Genomic DNA, 20,715 nt, shown 5'->3' with positions numbered 1-20,715 from the left:
GGGCTATGGGGTTGAGACAGCCTTGGTCGGCCCGATGGATGACCTTTACCGGGAATCGACAGAGAGAGTGTGACTCTGTTGTTTCTCTTGGATCTCTCAGCGGTATTCGATACTATTGACCATGGTATCCTTCTCAGTCACCTGGGAGAATTGGGGATAGGAGGCACCGCTTTGCAGTTTTGCAGTTACCAGTTGCAGAGGAGTAACAGCAGGAGAGAGGGCATGCCCTCAACTCCTGCCTGTGGCTTCCAGCGGCATCTGGTGGGCCACTGTATGAAACAGGATGCTGGACTAGATGGGTCTTGGGTTCTTGTGTTCTTGTGTTCTAGTGGTTCTACTCCTATCTCTCGGGTAGATTCCACATGGTGGGATGGTGACAGTTGCTCCTCAGAATAGGAGCTGTTATATGGAGTTCCCCAGGGCTCCATTCTGTCACCAATGCTTTTTAATATCTACATGAAACCAATGGGTGAGGTTATCAGGAGATTTGGTGCTGGGTCTTATCAGTATGGTGGTAACACCCAAATTTTCATCTGCATCATCAGGAAATGCTATTCATTCCCTAAATGCCTGCCTACAGGCAGCAATGGGCTGGATGAGGGATAACAAATTGAGGCTGAATCCAAGCAAGACAGAGGTGCTCATTGTAGGGGCTCAGAATCTGAGGGATGAGTTAGATCTCCCTATGCTGGATGGGGCTACACTCTCCCAGAAGGAGCAGGTACGCAGCTTGGGAGTACTCCTGGACCCAGGTCTCACCCTGGTATCTCAGGTGGAGGCCATGGCCAGGAGTGCTTTCTATCAGCGTCGGCAACAGTGCAACAAAACAGTGGTGCAACAGCAAAACAGTGGTGCACCAACAGTGGTGCACCAGGTGCACCTCCAGGCTTGACTACTGCAATGCGCTCTACGTGGGGCTGCCTTTGTACGTAGTCCGGAAAATTCAATTAGTTTAAAATGCGGCAGCCAGGCTGGTCTCCAGGACATCTCGGAGAGACCAGATTATGCCTGTTTCGAAACAGTTGCACTGGCTGCCGATATGTTTCCGGGCAAAATACAAAGTGCTGGTTATTACCTTTAAAGCTTTAAAGCCCTGAACGGCTTAGGTCCAGCTTACCTTAGAGAGTGCCTTCTTCTGAATGATCCCCACTGCACGTTAAGGTAATCTGAGGAGGTCTGTCTCCAGTTACCACCGGTACGTCTGGTGGTGACTCAGAGGCGGGCCTTCTCTGTAGCCGCTCCTGGACTGTGGAATGCACTCCCTGCAGAAATCTGTAATTTGAACTCTTTATTGGCTTTTAGGAGAGCCCTTAAGAGAGGCCTGGCCTTCCAGAGTTTTTAAATTGTTGTAAAAGGTTTTAATGTACCTGGTTTTTCAGGGTTTTTAACTGTTTGTATTGTTTAACTGTTGTTTTATGGTATTTTAAAATCTATGTTTTAATTATTGATTGATTTTTAACTGCTTTTGTTTTATTTGTAAACCGCCCTGACCCATTTTGGAAGGGCAGTATAGAAATTGAATGAATGAATGACTGAATGAAGCAGCCAAGCCTGGACTTGGCTGCCCATGAGATCCACCAGGACCTGCACTGCTCCCAGCAGCGTCTCAGCAGCAGGAGCCTGGCTGTTAAACAAGGTTAAAGGAGCACTTGCTCCCTTAACCCTGTTTAACTAACCCTGTGTCAGCACCGGCTGGCCAGCGCTGAGACACTGAGGGGCGCCTGCCCATTGCTGGGGGTTACCCACAATGCATGGTGCATTGTGGGATTTCCAGGGGCTGGGATGATGCATCCCCCTCCCCCCGCCCCGCAACCCCATGCTGCCTGGGGCAGCAGTGGATCATTTGGGTGCGTGACCCCGGCTAATTTGGCAAAGAGGCACCTTTTGAAAGTGGTGATTCTATTTATTTAGCAGGGGGGAAGCAAATGGCCCTATCCACCCCCAGCACAGTACCTCCAGTGACTGTTGCTGGTGTCTATCTTATGTTTCTTTTTAGACTGTGAACTCTTTGGGGACAGGGATCCATCTTATTTATTTATTATTTCTCTGTGTAAACTGCCCTGAGTCATTTTTGGAAGGGCAGTGTAAAAATCGAATAAATTAAATTAATTAATCTGCCTGGCAACTGGGACCCAGTCATCTGTGGGGGAGGTAAGCTTCTGTAGCCTTCCTCCCCGTGCACCTTCCTTCCTGGGTCCCTGATCGAGAGAAAGGGCCCACTGAATGAAAGTTGAATTGATACATTTAAAGAGACAATGCAGCTTGTCTTACTTGTGCCTTACATTAGCTTTATTCAGACTTTTTTCTAAAAAGCATTGAATGTGCTTACAATGCTGAATATGGGTCAGAAGCCCTGTCCGGTGGGTGATTCCGCCTTGTAATCATAGATATGACACTTTCCTATTCAGACAAACTGTGCTTTAAGCGTGAGCAGCAAGGAGTGTTGGTGACTGATGGGTCGGAGATGGGATTGCTGACCTGTTTACACCACTGTACATGGTGGCTGATGAGCTTTAGGGATCTGAGCAATTCATTGGGGGCCCATGCCAGCTTCTAATGATGCCCCTTCAAGGTAGAAAGTATGAACCTCTTCCTGCCATTGTTCTGTTCTGGTTTAACACAGCTGCTTTGATATTTTAAAATGCATATGGGAGACCCAATCCTAGATTTCCCACTGTCTTGTCCAGTTGCATCCCGAATAAGGCTTACTCAGAATTATGTTTAAGTGAAATAAATGGGTCTCAATTCCAAGTGAAAATGCTCACAATTGAGTTGGTGAGCCATGCAGTCCTTTGTGAAATGATACTGTATTTACCTGAATAGAAGATGACCCTGAATTTAAGGTGACTCCCTTACAAAATAGAGGTTACATACAGATTATACAGTCCCTTGCCAACCCTGAGGGTTCCGTTCCGGGAAAACCTCGCAGTTGGCAAATTCGCGGTTGACAAGCAATTGAAAAGCATTGCAAAAAAGGGGGTTAGGGGAATCGTGGTAGCGAAAAGACCTAAACATAAATAAAAGATGACAAAAAATAATAATAAATCACCAGGAATCCCTTTAAATTCCCAATGAACAGTAAGAGGAGGGGGTTCCCCCAGAAATCACCCCCAAACCCCCAGAAATCACAAACCACCACCCCAAATTACCAAAAAATCTTGCCAAATCGCAGATACTCAGGTCGTGGTTGGCATATGATCATATGTTCAACTTTCTTCAATAAGAATGTTGCATCCAGCATACCCAAATAGGCTGCAGCCAGAAGTAGAAATAGGCAAAATCCCATGCTTGCGCAATACTGTTAGAATTCCAGCCTGATACAGACCAGTCTGGATTTCCATGTGCAGGACATGTCCCCTCCCTGTTCCAGAGTTTTTGAAACACTCTCTGCCCACTCCTTCTACACTTCCATGGTTGTGCCCCATTTTTCTTTTATGAAAGCGGGGAGGGGGGACACTCTGATTTAACAGTCAGTTTTTGTGCAAGATTCATGTAGTGCAGAATTGCACCAATTTTGAGGTACTGGCCAGTTTGGTAGCTGACCAGTTTTTTTCCTGAAGTAAATCACTGCCTAAGAGTCCAGGAAGCCAGGGGATGTTTCTGAATAGGCCATTAATGGCCCTGAATTACTCTAATAACAGAAGCCCTAAAGTCTTGTAATAGGGCACTTAAACTATTGCAGCAGCTCCTCCCATGAGTAAGGTGATTTATTCACCCACTCTCAATTAGGGGTGTATTATTGTTGTTGTTGTTGTTGTTTACACAGTCAGACAGGTGTTATTGACTGGTTTGTTTTATCCAGACATCAAGTCCTTCCCAAGGACCTGGGATGGCTGAATTTTTGTTGGGGGTGGGACAGTGGAAGGAGGGAAAAGAACACAAAAGCATACTGAAGTTCATACACTCAATAATGAATGAATTTCATTGCTTCCCTCATTTCCTCTTTAACATATATAGAACAGTTACACCCAACTATAAATATGGCTTCTCTGATTTTTCATTTCCTCACATCTGTCTCCACAGCCAAGGTGAATATCTTTGTATTCACTACTCTCTGCCTTGATGTTATTCTTTAACTGGCACTGCCCATGGTTTTGTTCTGTCTCTATGCTGTATGTCTGCCAGATGTTTCTTATATCTTTTTATCAGAGGTTGACTGGTTTTGCCAATATAAAACTGCATGCACTTCAAGCACACCATTTTATGTATCACCCCTTTGGTCTGACACCTCCACTCTTTATTCTCACAAATTAGGCAGTCTTCAACTTCACATTTATTATCATACAGTCTGGATTTTACCAAGTGCTGTCTCAAGGTCATCGGGGCTGTACAAATAACATTCACTTCCAAGCCGTGTTTGTTAAGACTCTGCTGTGCCTCCCAGGTAAAGCTTCCTGTCACATATGGGACTTTTAATACTGCATCCCCTTCTCTAAATTTAGTATTCCTATATCCTGGCTTTGATAGGGAATACATAGCCATTGATTTTCCCTATTCCCTCTGCGTTCTTCCTAGCTAGTTCAACATAATCTTTAGATGAAACTCCTATAGCTCTCCGTATAAAATCAGCTTTACTGGGAACAGCCAATATTCTGCGACGATATCTATAACAATTGACAATAAAATTCAGCCATCCCAGGTCCTTGGGAAGGACTCGATGTCTGGATGAAACAAACCAGTCAGTAACACCTGTCTGACTGTGTAAAATAACAACAACAACAACAACCCCCAGTGAGGCATTACCTTGGCGTGGTTGTGGGGCTTGTGTGCTCTGATGAAGGTGAGAGCTATGCCAGAGGTCCAACCATACTGGACAGGTCTCACCAGAGGAGCCAGACAAAGAGTGCCTCTCCCATCAACAATATGGTGAGACGTAACTTTAATAAATCTATACCGGATCGGTCGTCACCCGGGTCAACAAAGACTGCGCCAGATGCTATAGTTCCTGGACATCTGGTGGCAAGTGGGCAACAGGACTCAGGATCTTCAGTTGAGCAACCAGGGCTGGAGACAGCAAAGTTACTGGAAGAAACGTCGCTTAACCGAAAAATATATAAGAAAAATGCCAACAAGGAAATAATGATCTGCTATGACAATTCTAGTCCAACTAGAAGAGGTTATTTAAAAAGAATGTACCAAATTTGGAAAGAGAGGCATCCAGACACAGAAATAACAGAACAAAGGCTAGCAGACCAGAGAAGATTCATAATAAGAAATAAAGTATTCACAGGAGTTGAGCTGGAAGAACTGCAAAGAGCAACACAGGCTCAAGATATGGAAGAAGAATTATCACCAATTGAAGAAGTTGCTCAGGCGCAGGTGGAGGAGGTGTTGGAAATCGAGGATGCCACTGTTGCTGAACTGTTTCAAAATCAAAACCAGGCAACCTCCCCTTTGCCTTCACCTCAAAAACCCAAATGCCGTTTAACAGAAAAGCAACAAGAACTAAAGCAAAAAATAACTGAGCACATGAACCAAACAACCACCACGGTTCGACTTCCAGCTCTAAAAACAGTTGCCAAAAAACAACTTGCTCAGGCATTAAAAGATGTCAATGCTGCACTTGCAGAAAGAACCACCAAGAATTTGCAAGAAACAAACCAACTAATGTACAGTGCAGCAACAATAACAACACAAGAGCTCGGATATAAGATCAGTGGACCTGTCAAAAAAGAAAGCAGCACATTACCTAAATGGAAGATTAGATTAGAAAATAAAATCTCCAGGCTTAGATCAGATGCTAGTAAATTGAAAGATATGAAAGACAAGAAGCTGAAGAATGAAAACACCAAACAGTATCTGATCCAAAAATACCACCTAGATTCAAGGACAATTAGAGAAGTCCTGGAAATAATAAAGCAGCAAATAACAGCAGTGTCAAAGAAGATTAGCAGATATGAAGCCAGAATTACACAACACAGGCAGAATCTCCAATTCCAGTCGAATCAGAGACGTTTCTACCAAAGCATAGAAGGAGAAACTGCAAGAAACCTAGAAACACCAAATAAAGAAGAAACAGTGCAATTCTGGGGAAAATTATGGGACAATTCAATAGATTATAATAAACAAGCAGGCTGGATGAAAGCGGTCAAAAAATGTAACCAACAAATGCAAGATCTAATAATAACACCAGAATTAATAACTGAAAGAGCAAAGAAAATTAAAAATTGGACTGCGCCAGGCAACGATGAACTGCATGGCTTTTGGCTTAAACACCTAACAAGCCTTCATAAACAACTATCAAAACAGTTCAATCACATTATGAAAGGCGGTGATATTGAACAATGGCTAACAACTGGGAAAACTCATCTCATAATGAAAGACCCAGCAAAAGGTGCAGTTCCAAGTAATTATAGACCGATAACCTGCCTGCCAACCATGTTCAAATTATTAACTGGAATAATAGCAGATGAAGTGATGCAACACTTATTAACTAACAAACAGCTTCCAGTTGAACAGAAAGGAAATTGCCCGAACACCAGAGGCACAAAAGACCAGCTGCTGATTGACAAAATGATTTTAGAAAACTGCAAGAGAAGAAAAACCAATCTAAGCGTTGCATGGATTGACTACAAGAAAGCCTTCGATTCATTGCCTCACACATGGATACTAAAATGTTTAAAAACAACTGGTGTCAGCAAAAACATTCAGATATTTATTTAAAAAGCAATGAGCATGTGGAGTACACAGTTAACAATCAATGGCGAGGCACTTGGACAGGTTAGCACTAGAAGAGGCATTTTTCAAGGGGACTCACTATCCCCTCTATTGTTTGTAATCGCCATGACCCCACTTTCACAAATACTAAACAAAACAGGCCTCAGATACCAAACATCTAAAAGATCAAGTAAAATAAACCATCTGCTGTACATGGACGATCTGAAGTTGTATGGAAAGTCCCAGTCAGAAATCGAATCACTGCTAAACACTGTCTGTATATTCAGTAGCGATATAGCAATGGAGTTTGGACTAGACAAGTGTGCTGCATTAATAATGAACAGAGGAAAAATAACAAAAACAGAAGGAATAGAACTGCCCAATGGAAGCAAGATCAAGAACCTGGAAGAGAAAGAACGTTACAAATACTTGGGCATTCTCCAGGCTGATAACATCGCACACACTGAAGTTAAAAGAAAAATTGGAAGTAAATACATCAGGAGAGTTAGAAAAATCCTCAAGTCCAAACTCAATGGCGGGAACACCATACAAGCCATAAACACCTGGGCTATACCTGTTATCAGATACACTGCAGGAATAATAGACTGGACCCAGGCAGAGCTAGAGACGCTAGATCGTAAGACCAGGAAAATCATGAGCATCAATCATGCTCTGCACCCCCGCAGTGATGTAGATAGGCTCTACCTCCCTCACAGCTCAGGTGGAAGAGGAATGCTGCAAGTCCATCAAACAGTAGAGGAGGAGAAAAGAGGCCTTGAAGAATATATTAAGGACAGTGAAGAAGATGCACTTCAAATGGTCAAGAACGAGAAACTATTCAATACCAATGAAACAAAGCAGGCCTACAAGAAAGAACAAGTCAAGAACCGAACAGAAAAACGGAGAAATAAGCCCCTGCATGGTCAATATTTGTACAATATAAGTGGAAAATCAGACACCACCAAGACCTGGCAATGGCTTAAGAATGGCAACTTGAAGAAAGAAACAGTGGGTTTAATACTGGCTGCACAAGAACAGGCACTAAGAACAAATGCAATAAGAGCAAAAGTCGAACAATCCACAACAAACAGCAAGTGCCGCCTTTGTAAAGAAGCAGATGAAACAGTGGACCACCTGATCAGCTGTTGTAAGAAGATTGCACAGACTGACTACAAACAAAGGCATTACAAGGTAGCAGGGATGATACACTGGAACGTCTGCAAAAAATACAAGCTACCTGTAGCCAAGAATTGGTGGGACCATAAAATTGAAAAAGTTGAAGAAAATGAAGATGTAAAAATATTATGAGACTTCCGACTACAAACAGACAAACATCTGCCACCCAATACACCAGATATAACTGTAGTCGAGAAGAAAGAAAAACAAGTCAAAATATTTGACATAGCAATACCAGGGGATAGCAGAATAGAAGAAAAAGAAATAGAAAAAATCACCAAATACAAAGATCTACAAATTGAAATTGAAAGGCTGTGGCAGAAAAAGACCAAAATAATCCCAGTGGTAATTGGCGCCCTGGGTGCAGTTCCAAAAGACCTTGAAGAGCACCTCAACACCATAGGGGCCACAGCAATCACCATCAGCCAATTACAAAAAGCAGCTTTACTGGGAACAGCCTATATTCTGCAACAATATCTATAACAATTCACAATAAAATTCAGCTATCCCAGGTGCTTGGGAAGGACTTGATGTCTGGATAAAACAAACCAGTCAATAACACCTGTCTGACTGTGTAAACAAGAAATAATATAATATTAAGGCTGCAAAGTACCACTGATAGTAGGACAATTAAAATGAATTGTAACAATGTCATTGACTGGCACTTTGTTCATTGTTGTTGACAGGCGGTGAGAAATATGACTACAACAAAAGTCAAAGTGAGCAGCTCACCTATAAATATTTGAGTACAATCCTGTACACTGATAAGCATATGAACTGCATTTCTGAAACAATGTTGACAATCTTTTCTATCAGTTTGTTGCAATGTGTGTGTCTTATGCTTACTGTGCAAGGTTAGTAGCTTAGAAGACAACGGGGTATGTGGTTAACAGTTTGTGTTAACTGATGGGAAGATATTTGTTACCATAGATTTCCCTTGTCTTATACAGACATGACATGCAGATTTCCCTTTTGATAGAGGAGAACAGTCATTTCAAGATGCATCCACCCACAAAAGCCACAGACATGATGCTTTACTCACATCTTTACCCACTGCTTTGCAATGCAAAACTGGTGGAGTTTTTGGTACTTTCTGTTTAAAGCAAAAGTATTTTACAGGGGTTTTCCAACATCGTAGATGGTTGCTCAAAAACAAATCAGCTGGGGCTAACAGTAGAAGATGAAGAGATAATTTTGCTCTAGGTATACTTGATAGTCATTCATCCACTCAAAATTATTACCGAAGGTAAAGCAAAGGAATTCCACTTTAGGTTCTCCTGCCATTAGATTTTCCCCTGGCTGTGTTATTTGGGCTTTAGTGAAAGAAAAGGTATCTCAAGAAAGTGGTACCTTGTGTGTGTGTGTTGGGGCCGGGACGGGAGGGTGGGATTGGGATCAACAGCCAGTCTTTGAGTGGTCACAACAGTTCCTGGTCTGCCATTTGTATGAGTAGGCATCAGAAATTAGAAATATCTCTGTAGCCTCGCAGGTGCCAGGCACACTCAGTCTGCATATCACGCTTTCAAAAAGCCCCTGCGTTTGGAACCACCCCAAAGCCATTGTGTGGCGCACATATACTGTATATACTGTATATATAGTACAGGTAGCCATATGCTCTATGATGAATAGAGGTAGCCCGGGAAGTGAAAGAGCAGTCTGTTTCTAGTTAATTCCCAAATTATGATAAAGTGAAATGGCAGTATACCAACAAGGTGTTTTAAAAAATAAACCAATGTGTTTATTCATAAATGCAAATGAATAGTGAAAGACAACTGTTGACCATTTTAATTGTCAGAAGTGTGATATGCTAGAGCAGGAATTCCCAACCTGTGGCATTCCAGATGTTGCTGAACTACAACTCCCATCATTCCCAGCCATTTCTTGCAAGTTGTAGTTCAGCAACATCTGGAGTACCACTGGTTGGGGACCCCTGTGCTAGAATATAGTCCCCATTGTGGATTGAGTAGGGGTGATTGTCTTTCTAACACAGCAAAGAGATCAGGCTGCTTCTCACAACCAAAGGTTGGGTAGGAGGAATAGCCAGCCAGGCTCAAAGCCCTTGGTGTGCTCGCAAGAAACAGTCATGTATTGGCAAAAAACAAGGGAGGAGGAAGAAGAAGTGATCCTGTGTTGGCCACAATCGGAGTAGAACAACTGGCCCAGGTGCAGAGCCAGACCGCCAGCGGCCCATGTCCGGCCGCGGCAGTGGCCCCGTCCCCCCGTCCCCCCCGCATCTGAAGTCAGACGCCAGGGCCGGACTGGGGGCACTGAGAGGGCGGTGGAATGTATGTGGGGAGGGTGCTGGGTTTTGAGCAGAATAGGTACTTAAGGGTGGGAGCTGGGGCGCACCGGGAATATGCCCTGTTGCCTTGTGGGCCAGTCTGAGCCTGTCAGATGCAGGGCCAGGAACAGTTCTACCCTGCCTTAAAGGCAGGGAAGAGCCACTCCTAGCCACGCCGTGAACGCAGCGGCCATTTAACTCCCGGACGGGGGCCACATGGGGGCCACGCTTGTGAGCTAAACCAGCACCCCTGTGTCTGACGTCAGGCGCTGGGGGGGGGTGTCAGGGCTGCGTGGCATGGCCTCTGATTGGTGGTGGCCCGGGGTCTTTGAACCCATTTGCCCAGTTGTGGCTCTGCCCCTGAACTGGCCCTATCCACCCCCAGCACAGTACCTCTAGTGACTGTTGCTGGTATCTATCTTATGTTTCTTTTTAGATTGTGAGCCCTTTGGGGATAGGGATCCATCTTCTTTATTTATTATTTCTCTGTGTAAACCGTCCTGAGCCATTTTTGGAAGGGCGTTGTAGAAATCGAATGAATGAATGAATAGGCACAATATGCTTCCCCTCCGACCTCAATGCAGTGCTGGGTACACGATGCGAGTTGGCCAGCTGCCACTGTCCTACTGTCCTCATGGCTAGCTCACGATTACTTCCCCCTCCTCCTACCTCGATTTTTGCCAACACATGGCCATTTCTTAGGTCATTATGTGTGGTTTATACTGCACAGCATCAATAACAGAGATCTGCTGATGTTATAGGAGAGCTTCATCTTCTCTTTATATGCAATCACTAAAGTTCCATGAATCTGTTGTGCCTTTTTAACACTTTAAATTCCCTTTATACTCTCCACTTTCCACTGAGACATTTGAAAGCTGCACGTATTCAATACTAGGCAAGGTAAACTTGTGCTAAAAGCTGTATTTTTTTTTAAACCACCCCAAACCCACACATTTCCTCTTACAGTACAGGCTTCTCTTCTGTGCTCAAGGTCTAAAGGAACGGGACTGAAAAGGAATTTTCCCCAGATCAGATCAGTCAGCAGTTCTTTTTTTGCCTGTTGCTTATAGTGTATGCAGTAGGTGTATGGCATCTGAGTGTACAATACAAATTTTCCTAAGCACATGCTAGCATTTCACCTTTGTCACTCATGTTTTTGGCACACATATTGCAATAATTCTTCTATCATGTGGATTAAATGATAAACCATGTGTCTGTGGCAGTGTGCTTGGAGGACCTTCCTCCATGCAAGGTATAGGACAAGGTGATGGTCAAGCCCTCTTCTAGCTTACAGTGCTGTGTGTGCTTCCTTATAACCATTCAGAATTCACACCTGCAAGTTCATCACTTGATGGTTGCAAAAATAGTGAACATGTGTCAGAACATGTGTCTGATCAAACATTGCAGAAAAGGGCTTGTCACTTTAAACACAGGAGTTTTTCCAAATTTCATTGGAGGCAGTTCATGCATTCAGATGCAAATAAGTGATGTACTTGTATGTGTAAACCTGCCCCAAGCCGTTTAGGCAAGATCTGCCTTAAAATCTACTCCCTGCATTAAAATGCACTCTGTGCCTTCAAGTATTATTTGCAATTAGCTTAACCTGCACAGAGCATCTATGCACTAGTACTCGATTGCTCCTCTCCCCCCTGCCCCACACACCCTCTCACCTCAGAGTTCTCTCCACCCTCACCTGAGCCACACTGACTCCTCCTCCTCCTCCTCCTCCATCTGGTCGCTTCCATCCCCTTCACCCCTCTTGGTCACTCATCCATCCCGTTACTTGATCCCACTCACCCCTCTTGGTTGCAGCTGCAGCGTTGCTGGTACCTATTGGCCAAGTTGCAGCCCCCTATCCCCAGAGACCACTCCTTCCTCACCCGAGCCCCACTCCTTCTCCTCCCCATAGGGGCAGCAGTGGTTGACCAGGCCCTTCCTTGCTGCTGCTACCACCATGACTGGTCGTTCCCCTCAGGCCGCTGACAGGCCTGGGCCCATCCCTTGCCTGCCTGCCTCCCTCTGCTAATGGCCTCGGTAGCCCCAAAACAGCAGCAGTGGTTGACTGGGCCCTTCCTTGCCGCCGCTGCTGTGGCCGCTCATTCCCCTCAGGCCGCTGTCTTTATTCCCCTCCCTCTCCTCCTCCTCTCTCTCTCTCCCCCACTTCCTGAGAACAGATCTTATTTATCTTGTTTCCTCATCTAATTCATTGTTGTGTACGTTTGCTTGTAAGCCGCCCTGAGTCCTATGGGAGTAGAGCGACATATAAATCTATCTAACTAACTAATTCACTAACTAACTAAATAATTCACACAACAGCAGCCTCCTTCTCCTGAAGGGGCTCTTTCCAACCGCATGACCCCTCTCTTTGCAGACTCCTGCCCACTATTCTTATATATATATAAATTCCTTTCTTCTCTACAATCAAGCACATCTTCCGACTAGTAACAGTTGCATTCCAACTGACCTTAACCATCACAGTCTCCTCCTCCCTATCTGCATATGGAATCCCCACTGCCCAATCACCATGGTGCTTCTGCTCTCACAGGCTCCTCCTCCCTATCTGCATATGGAATCCCACTACCCAATCAGGTGCTTCTGCTCACAAAATCTCGTGAGAGCTGCCGTGCATGGTATAAGCCACGGGTACGACTTAGAGAATTTTGTGTATATATATATATATATATATATATATATATATATATATATATATATATATTCTGCACTGTTAATTTTTCCTAAATACATTCTGGAGTTCTTTTTTTCTTCAAAAGGTGTAATCCATCCACAGAGATGTTATGTATCATATCTAGTTATTGGATTCCAAATCTAACATTGGCATTGCAGAGAAGATCCAAAGCATGGTCTTAAGTACTCTAAATATGCCTGCTCTGTTCATAAACACAAAAGGACAGTTCAAAATTCCCATTAAGACACTATTCAGAACTGCAGGGAAATTGACAGACAAGTTTAAGTGACGTGTGCATATATGATGACTTTTCTGACAACGATCAATCAAGATTCCATTATGCAATTAGAAATCCTTCACACCTATCATAGTGAAAAGTCCCTGCTGTGAAAATATAGATCTGTTCTGTGTCAATTAGCTGAAAAAATGTTTTATATTATTACACTGTCTCTCTCTTGAAGGTCTTCACCTGGACTCAGATTAGCATATCTAAAACCTAGTTCGAACAAAAACAGATTTTCATATACAGTACTGTGTATGTTGCTCAAGCAATTACTTAGAATTTGAAGTACTGCTAATACGAAATGCTTAACACAGAAACAGCACACAGCAACAGCCACCCTGATGTATCAGAACACTGAACTGGATGTGATTTGATGTTAGTGGTGCAATAAATACATATTTCCCCCTATTTAAAATATTTACATTCTGGGCTCTCAGTATAGATATTCAAAGAGACCTTACAGTATAGATTAAAAATGTTCAGGTAAGATAGTTTAATTGAAACTAAAAGCCACATGTGGTGGCAGGCACCTTCTTCTGCCTTTCTCACACAGGGCATGCCTAAGACTTGTTACTTGCTGCACCACATGCATGGATAATCTCAGAACAAGATGGTGTCCCCTCACCCCACCCCAGAACTGTGTTCACATGCAAGTTTATGCAAATTTAATCACTCAAATTCATGCAGTTATTTGACTGAGATTTTTTTAAATTGGATTTTAATTTTAATTGTCCTCATAGATATACAGGAACTTTATTAGAAGATGATCTGCTAGCTGAAACAGATAAACCAAGTCTGTAGAAATTCCAGGTGCTTGACTGGAATACAAAACACTGTTGTCTGTGTAAATCTGAAAGCTTTAACTATTTACCATTATGATTTGAAGAACACAAACATATCATGATAAGAACTAGTGAGGAAACTGGCAATTATACTCATCACCTCCTTTGGTTAGTGATCCACTTTGTTTTGTGCACAAAGAAAATTCTTAACCATAACCAATTATCTTATACGATTTGAAGAGGAACCAGAGAATAACCAGTTATCTGTATTTCCATTGCATAAATAGGTGGAGACAAATACAAGGTTTAAATTGTCAGTCCTTTGTGGGGATGGGGAGAGACTTTTTATACGGGAAACTATAGGCTTTTCCATTATCACTGAAATCCTAATTCTGAACTGAAACATCTAATTTTATGACTGAATCCATGCATTCCAAATCTTTTCTCTTTTCAATAAGAAACTATAAATTAATGAAATATACCATTTGTATTTTGGCTAATTTAGTATTTGGCAGATTGGTTTTACAGTTCCCCCGTAATTTAACTAAGTTATACTGTAACACCTCAGTGGGAGAAGCACTTGGTGTGGCAACCCAACTTCAGATCTTGGTTATACATCTCATTTTAGGCCCTGAGTGAACCTCAAGTTCCTGCTTTGGCGTGGGTTTAGACAGCCACAGACAAATTGCTTACTGATTTTGCAAGTAGTTTTCTGTGTAAACTCACCCCAAAGCTCAAGTGTATAGGAGCTCTGGTGCAACAGTTAAGTGAATACCACTTGCCCCATTCATTTCAATAGGAAATCCCAATCTGCTTGTGACCCTTGAGAGCCTTTATGAAAATTATGTGGGCAGCCACACACAGAGAAGGGATATTCAGTGTATTTAATTGAGAGCATGGATGTCTCCGGTTTGGAGCAATGTGCTCCAGATATAATATATATTTCATTTAAGCAGATGTTTCTGTATGAGGAGGAAAGCTGCCATTTCTCTCTCTGAACATAAGAAAAGTCTGGCTGGATCAAGCCCAAGGCCTATCCAGTCCAGCATCTTTTTTCACACAGTGGCCCACCAGATGCCTCTGTGAAGCCCATAGGCAAGAGCTAAGGGCATGCCCACTCCCCAGCTGGACCACTTCAGTTCAGTTCCCCTGCAACTGGTGTTTAGAGGCATCCTGCCTCTGAGGCTGGAGGTGGCCTGTAGCCCTCAGACTAGTAGCCATTGATAGGCCTCTCCTCCATGAATGTGTCTAAACCCACTTAAAGCCATCAAGGCTGTCGGCCATAGTTTGATTATATATTGTATGAAAAAGTACTTCCCTTTGCCCTAAATTTCTTGGCAATCAGTTTCATGGGATGACCATGCTGTTCAGCAGTAAAATGCTTCGGCATAGCAAGATCGTTTTGAAAACATAAGTAGCTTGTGTAACCCTCATACAACGGGAAAATACAGCTTTTTTTTTTTTTTTTGGCGACATACATGCAATGTTGTAGGACTAAAATGCAAGTATAAAATCTGAAAGAAGGCATCTGAAATGTGAATGGCACCTTGCTGACAGTGCAGGGACTGCAATGACGAAACACAGGCAGTGTGGAAGCACACTTAACGGACATGTAGTGACACTGTTTTAGGATGTAATCGGGAAAGCACCTTGGTTCTTGTTTTATGAGAAAGGGAGAAAAATTTCTATCAACTTTCTCCACACCATGCATGATTTTTATAGACCTTTATCATGTCTCCACTCAGTCATCTTTTTAATAAACTAAAAAGCCCCAGGTGTTGTGGGTCTAGGACAACTGTCTGTGGCCAACTCACTGTAGAACACCTCAACACGGCCGACTCACTGCAGGGACAACTCAAAGCGAATCTCCGACAAACACTTCAGTGAGTCGGCCGTGTTGAGGTGTCCCACAGAGAGTTGTCCCATTCCCAGGTGTTGTAGCCTTGCCTTGTAAAGAAGGTGCTGCAGACCCCTGATCATCTTGGTTGCCCTCTTCTACACCTTTTCCAGTTCGACAATGTCCTCCTTAAGATATGGTGGCCAGAACTATACACAGTATTCCAAATGTGGCTGCACCATTGTTTTATATAAGAGCATTATATTATTAGCAGTTTTATTTTCAAACCCTTTCCTAATGATGCCTAGCATTGAATTGGCCTTTTTCACAGCTTCCACACATTCAGTAAACACTTTCAATGAGCTGTCCACCACAACCCCAATATTGGCTACTTTCCAATCCTCCCGTACAGAGCCTGATTGTAGGGATAAGTTATATATTTTTGTAAGGAGGTTGGCAATTTCATAAGGTGACAATAAGGAAGGTTAAAAGATAGTTTGAGGAATATTTAGCTAAAAGGGGGGGAGGGTATGGGGTGGGGTGGGGGGCAACTTGGGCATGTTGTTGCAAAATATAAATTGTTATAAAATGTTTAAAAACATTAAATTTAAAAAAAGCATCAAGGAGAAAAACAAAAAGCTTCTTAAAAGCTTTTCACCTCCCTCATTGTCACCTTGCATTTCTTTTGCCAGAATTTGTGTTCCTTTCTGTTATCTTCATTTGAGCAGGCCTTCCAATTTCTGAAGAAAGTCTTCTTCCCCTTTATAACTTCTTTGCCATTACTTGTCAGCCATGCTGTTGTCCTCCTGGACTTGGTGGTACCATTCCTCCTTTTAACATTCTAACTGGGCTTCTAGCATTGTGGTTTTAAATAAACTCCATGCATTCTGGGGCAAAGTGAATCTACTGATTCTCCCTTTCAATTTTCTTTGCACCAAACTCCTCGTTTTAGAGAAGTTTCCTCTTCTGAAATTCAAAGTGTCTGTGTTGGACTTCCTTGGTGATTCTCTCCCCACATGTATGCTGAATTTGATCGCACTGTGGTCACTGCTTCCTAAAAGGTCGATGACACTGACATCATGCACCAGGTCCTAGGTGCCACTCAGGATTAAGCCCAAAGTTACCTTCTCTCTGGTTGGTTCCATGACCAACTATTCTAGGGCACTGTTATTCAGCATATCTAGAAATTTGACTTATTTGTCATTACCTGACTGTGAATTTACCCAGTCTATGTGTGGGTAATTGAAGTCACCCATTATTACAAGCTCTGTCTCTCTTTGATGCATCCCTAATTTCCTCCTGCAATTCCCAGTCACTGTCAGTGTTTTGATCAATAATGTTTTCCTAGTAGCACATTTCCTTTCTGACCTTGTATTGTCACCCAGAGTTTCTGTGGAGGACTCTGGTCTTTCTAGATTTTCTAGCTTGTTAGATCCTATCCCTTACTTAATATACAGGTCTTTCCCTAATGATTGGATCACCCACTACTAGGATGATTCAATCCATCCCCCAGAGGATTATCCCGTGAGAAAGGCTATGGGCTCATCATTCACAGTAGGGTCTTTTCTAAGGGAGCATTTCCCTCTTCCTCAGAATGAGGTCCTTCTCCTAATAGGAATATTTGAGTTTGTAACCTCACAAAGAACACCTGTTGTGATTTATGGTGTACTGAACATGAAACTGGTAATTCAAGGTTTCAGTTGTCAGTCCATGGTGTGAGAATGAGCAGAGATTATACAAATAGGATTGTCAAGTACTTTGGAAAGGGGCAGTATAATTGTGAGGCTCTTATGGGTCCCTCCAAATGGCTAAGCTCCAGAACAGCGATGAGGAACTTCAGCCTTCCTACAGAATTGGACTACAACTCCCATAATTCCATAATTGGCTAGGGGTGTATACAAAACCGGCTGCCGCGGTTTGGTTCTGAACAGGACCGGGCCAGTTCGATCCGGCACCCCCTCGAACCCCTGTCCCAGTTCGGTCTGGGTGGGGTTCACGAACAATTGATAATATTTTTGTATGTATTCCCTCCGGGAGGTGGGGGGGGGGGCTCCAGAGTTTCCTCCTACCCCCGCTGGGCTCCATTATGTTTGAAATCACCATGTTCAGGCAAGTCTTCATCCCATTCCTGGCCTCAACCATTTTGAAGGCCGCCGCACTGGGCCTCTGCATGGCCAGGTCATAAATAATTGGTTTTAAAAAATGATCGTGAACCCCCCACCCTCAAATGCCCAGGTGTTGGTTGGTCAGGTGCCAAATCAAGGGGGGGGGGGTTTGGTGCAACACCAGACTACTGAATTGAACAGGTTTGATGTCGAACCTGCTCAACAAACCGTTCACACATCCCTGTAATTGACCACTATGGCAGGGGGTGGTGCAAGTTGTAGTCCAAAAGCAACTGGGGACGGGGGCAAAATTGTGCAGCCGTGCTCTAGAATGTTAATGTCCATCATTCATGTCTGACTTTCAGAGTGTTAGCTTTGCAAGTATGGTAATACTTTGCAAGTATGGTAATACTTTGCAAGTATTATCTAGACCCATTTCAAACTGGCTTTAGGGCTGGCTATAGGATTGAGACAGCCTTGGTTGGCCTGATGGATTACCTTTACCGGGGAATCGACAGAGGAAGTGTGACTCTGCTGGTTCTTCTGGATCTCTCAGCAGTGTTCCATACCATCGACCATGGTATCCTTCTGGATCGCCTGGGGGAGTTGGGGATAGGAGGCACTGCTTTGCAGTGGTTCCGCTCCTATCTTTCGGGTAGTTTCCAAATGGTGGAGCTGTTATATGGAGACCCCCAGGACTCCATTCTGTGATGAATGCTTTTTAATATCTACATGAAAATGCTGGGTGAGGTCATCAGGAGATATCAGTATGCTGATGACACCCAAATCTATTTCTTCTTTTCATTTTCTGGAAATGGCACTCATTCTCTAAATGCCTGCCTACAGGCAGTAATGGGCTGGATGAGGGAGAACAAATTGAAGCTGAATCCAAGCAAGATGGAGGTGCTCATTGTGGGGGCTCAGAATCTGAGGGGTGAGTTAGATCTTCCTGTGCTGGATGGCGTTACACGCCACCAAAAGGAGCAGGTGCGCAGCTTGGGAGTACTCCTGGACCCAGGTCTCACTCTGGTATCTCAGGTGGAGGCCATGGCCAGGAGTGCTTTCTATCAGCTTCGGCTGATTCGACAGCTGTGCCCATTCCTCGAAGAAGATGACCTCAAAACAGTGGTGCATCAGCTGGTAACCTCCCGGCTTGACTACTGCAATGCACTCTACATGGGGCTGCCTTTGTACGTAGTCCGGAAACTTCAGTTAGTTCAGAATGCGGCAGCCAGATTGGTCTCTGGGGCAACCTGGAGAGACCGTATCATGCCTGTTCTGAAACAGTTACACTGGCTGCTGCCAATATGTTTCCGGGCAAAATACAAAGTGCTGGTTATTACCTTTAAAGCTCTGAATGGCTTAGGTCCGAGTTATCTAAGAGAGCGCCTTCTTCTACATGATCCCCATCGCACATTAAGGTCATCTGAGGAGGTCCGTCTCCAGTTGCCACCGGTTTGTCTGGTGACAATGCAGAGGTGGGCCTTCTCTGTAGCTGCTCCTGGGCTGTGGAATGCACTCAGCAGAAATTCATAATTTGAGATCATTGCCATCCTTCAGGAGAGCCCTTAAAACCTATCTGTTTGGCCTGGCCTTCCAGGGTTTTAAATGATTAACTATTTTAAATTGTTTTAAATTGTTGCCCTGATCCAAGGTTTTTAGCACAATTTAATTGGTTTTATTGTGTTTTAATAGTTTGATTTTAATTGTTAATTTGTTTTAATTGTTTTTATCATGCTGTAAACCACCCTGAGCCATTTTGGAAGTGCGGTATACAACTCTGCTGTCTAAATGAATTAGTATGCTTTCCTTTTGTTTGTTAATTCTAGTATATACTTATTGGCACAAGCCACATTTGGACATAATCTGGACAAGAAGAACAAAATATGTTAGAAATGTATCCTAATACAAAGTTTCCTTTGTCCTTTTCCCAGTGGCAGGTCCTTAATTGGGCTTTTCTTACCATCAACATGTAAACTGAATACTGAGGAATCCAAACAGGGAAGGAAACTAGTGAGTAAGGTTAACCTGATTCTTAGACCTTTCATTAAGTTAGCACAGTTTGCAGAAGAGGAACAGTTATTTTTGTTGAGTGAGCATGAAATACATAGAAGCTTTAACCTTTGCTTATTAAATAGCTCCCTCTTGTTAGCGGACTGCCTAGCTTGGAAGAGGACTTGAGTATTCAGACACACAATTCTCCATATACTGGTGTAGCAGCGAGTGATCAGATAAAGCATTTACTTTTTTGCAAGGTGCAGCTTGTGTTACACGTGCTTTTATTGGCAAACAGATTTCCTTCCCCTTTAAGTGTCCAAGTTGTTCATGATAACAGCAGAAGGTGAATGGAGAAGAGTTTCATTCGGAAGGAAGAGCATTTGAAAAAGCTTGCACTGCCCCTCTGAACCCTTTCTTGGCAGTGGTGTTAAGTGGCGTACATGTGGAGGGAAGTTCTGTATATTGTAGAGGAGATGTACAATTCAATTCTGCACACAGAAGCACATTGCACTCCCATGGGTTCAATAGCAGTAACATGCAAGTTGCCATTGCCATGGATAGGGGTTGAACCTGTCCCCTAACATACTAAACCCTACATCTGGACTGAGAGTAAACTTTCACTCTCTCTCAACTGTGTCCCAGGTCGCAGCCCATTTATTTTGTCCCAAGCCAGCCACTCTCTGTGTGTCCTTGACTCACTTTGTGTCACTACAATGTGGTGGAGCCCTGGTCCAATCTAGACATTATGTTGTATGTGCATTCAGGTGTCCGTATACATGTACATGTTTTTTGTGTGAATGACTGTATATGCATTCATTTTAAAAGTGAACCTGTGTACAGGAAGTGTACTGGTGCACTCGCGTTGAATGTAACATGTGAATAGGGCTCCCTGGAGCACCCAGTCAAGAGA

At 43.4% G+C, this 20,715-nt stretch overlaps 1 long non-coding RNA gene across 2 annotated transcripts in view; it reads left to right on the top strand.

Moving 5' to 3' along the window:
* The window catches only part of LOC128345173 (uncharacterized), a 36,306-nt gene that overhangs the window by 11,953 nt on the left and 3,638 nt on the right, over positions 1-20,715 (top strand). For both annotated transcript variants that reach the window (XR_008316291.1, XR_008316292.1), the window contains exon 2: positions 19,742-19,820. This is a non-coding gene — a long non-coding RNA (uncharacterized LOC128345173). The remainder of the gene's footprint in view (positions 1-19,741; positions 19,821-20,715) is intronic.

This window comes from Hemicordylus capensis, chromosome 2 (genome assembly GCF_027244095.1).
Source record: "Hemicordylus capensis ecotype Gifberg chromosome 2, rHemCap1.1.pri, whole genome shotgun sequence".
NCBI classification, from domain to species: Eukaryota; Metazoa; Chordata; class Lepidosauria; order Squamata; family Cordylidae; genus Hemicordylus; species Hemicordylus capensis.
This window is presented reverse-complemented; position numbering and strand designations above follow the sequence as displayed.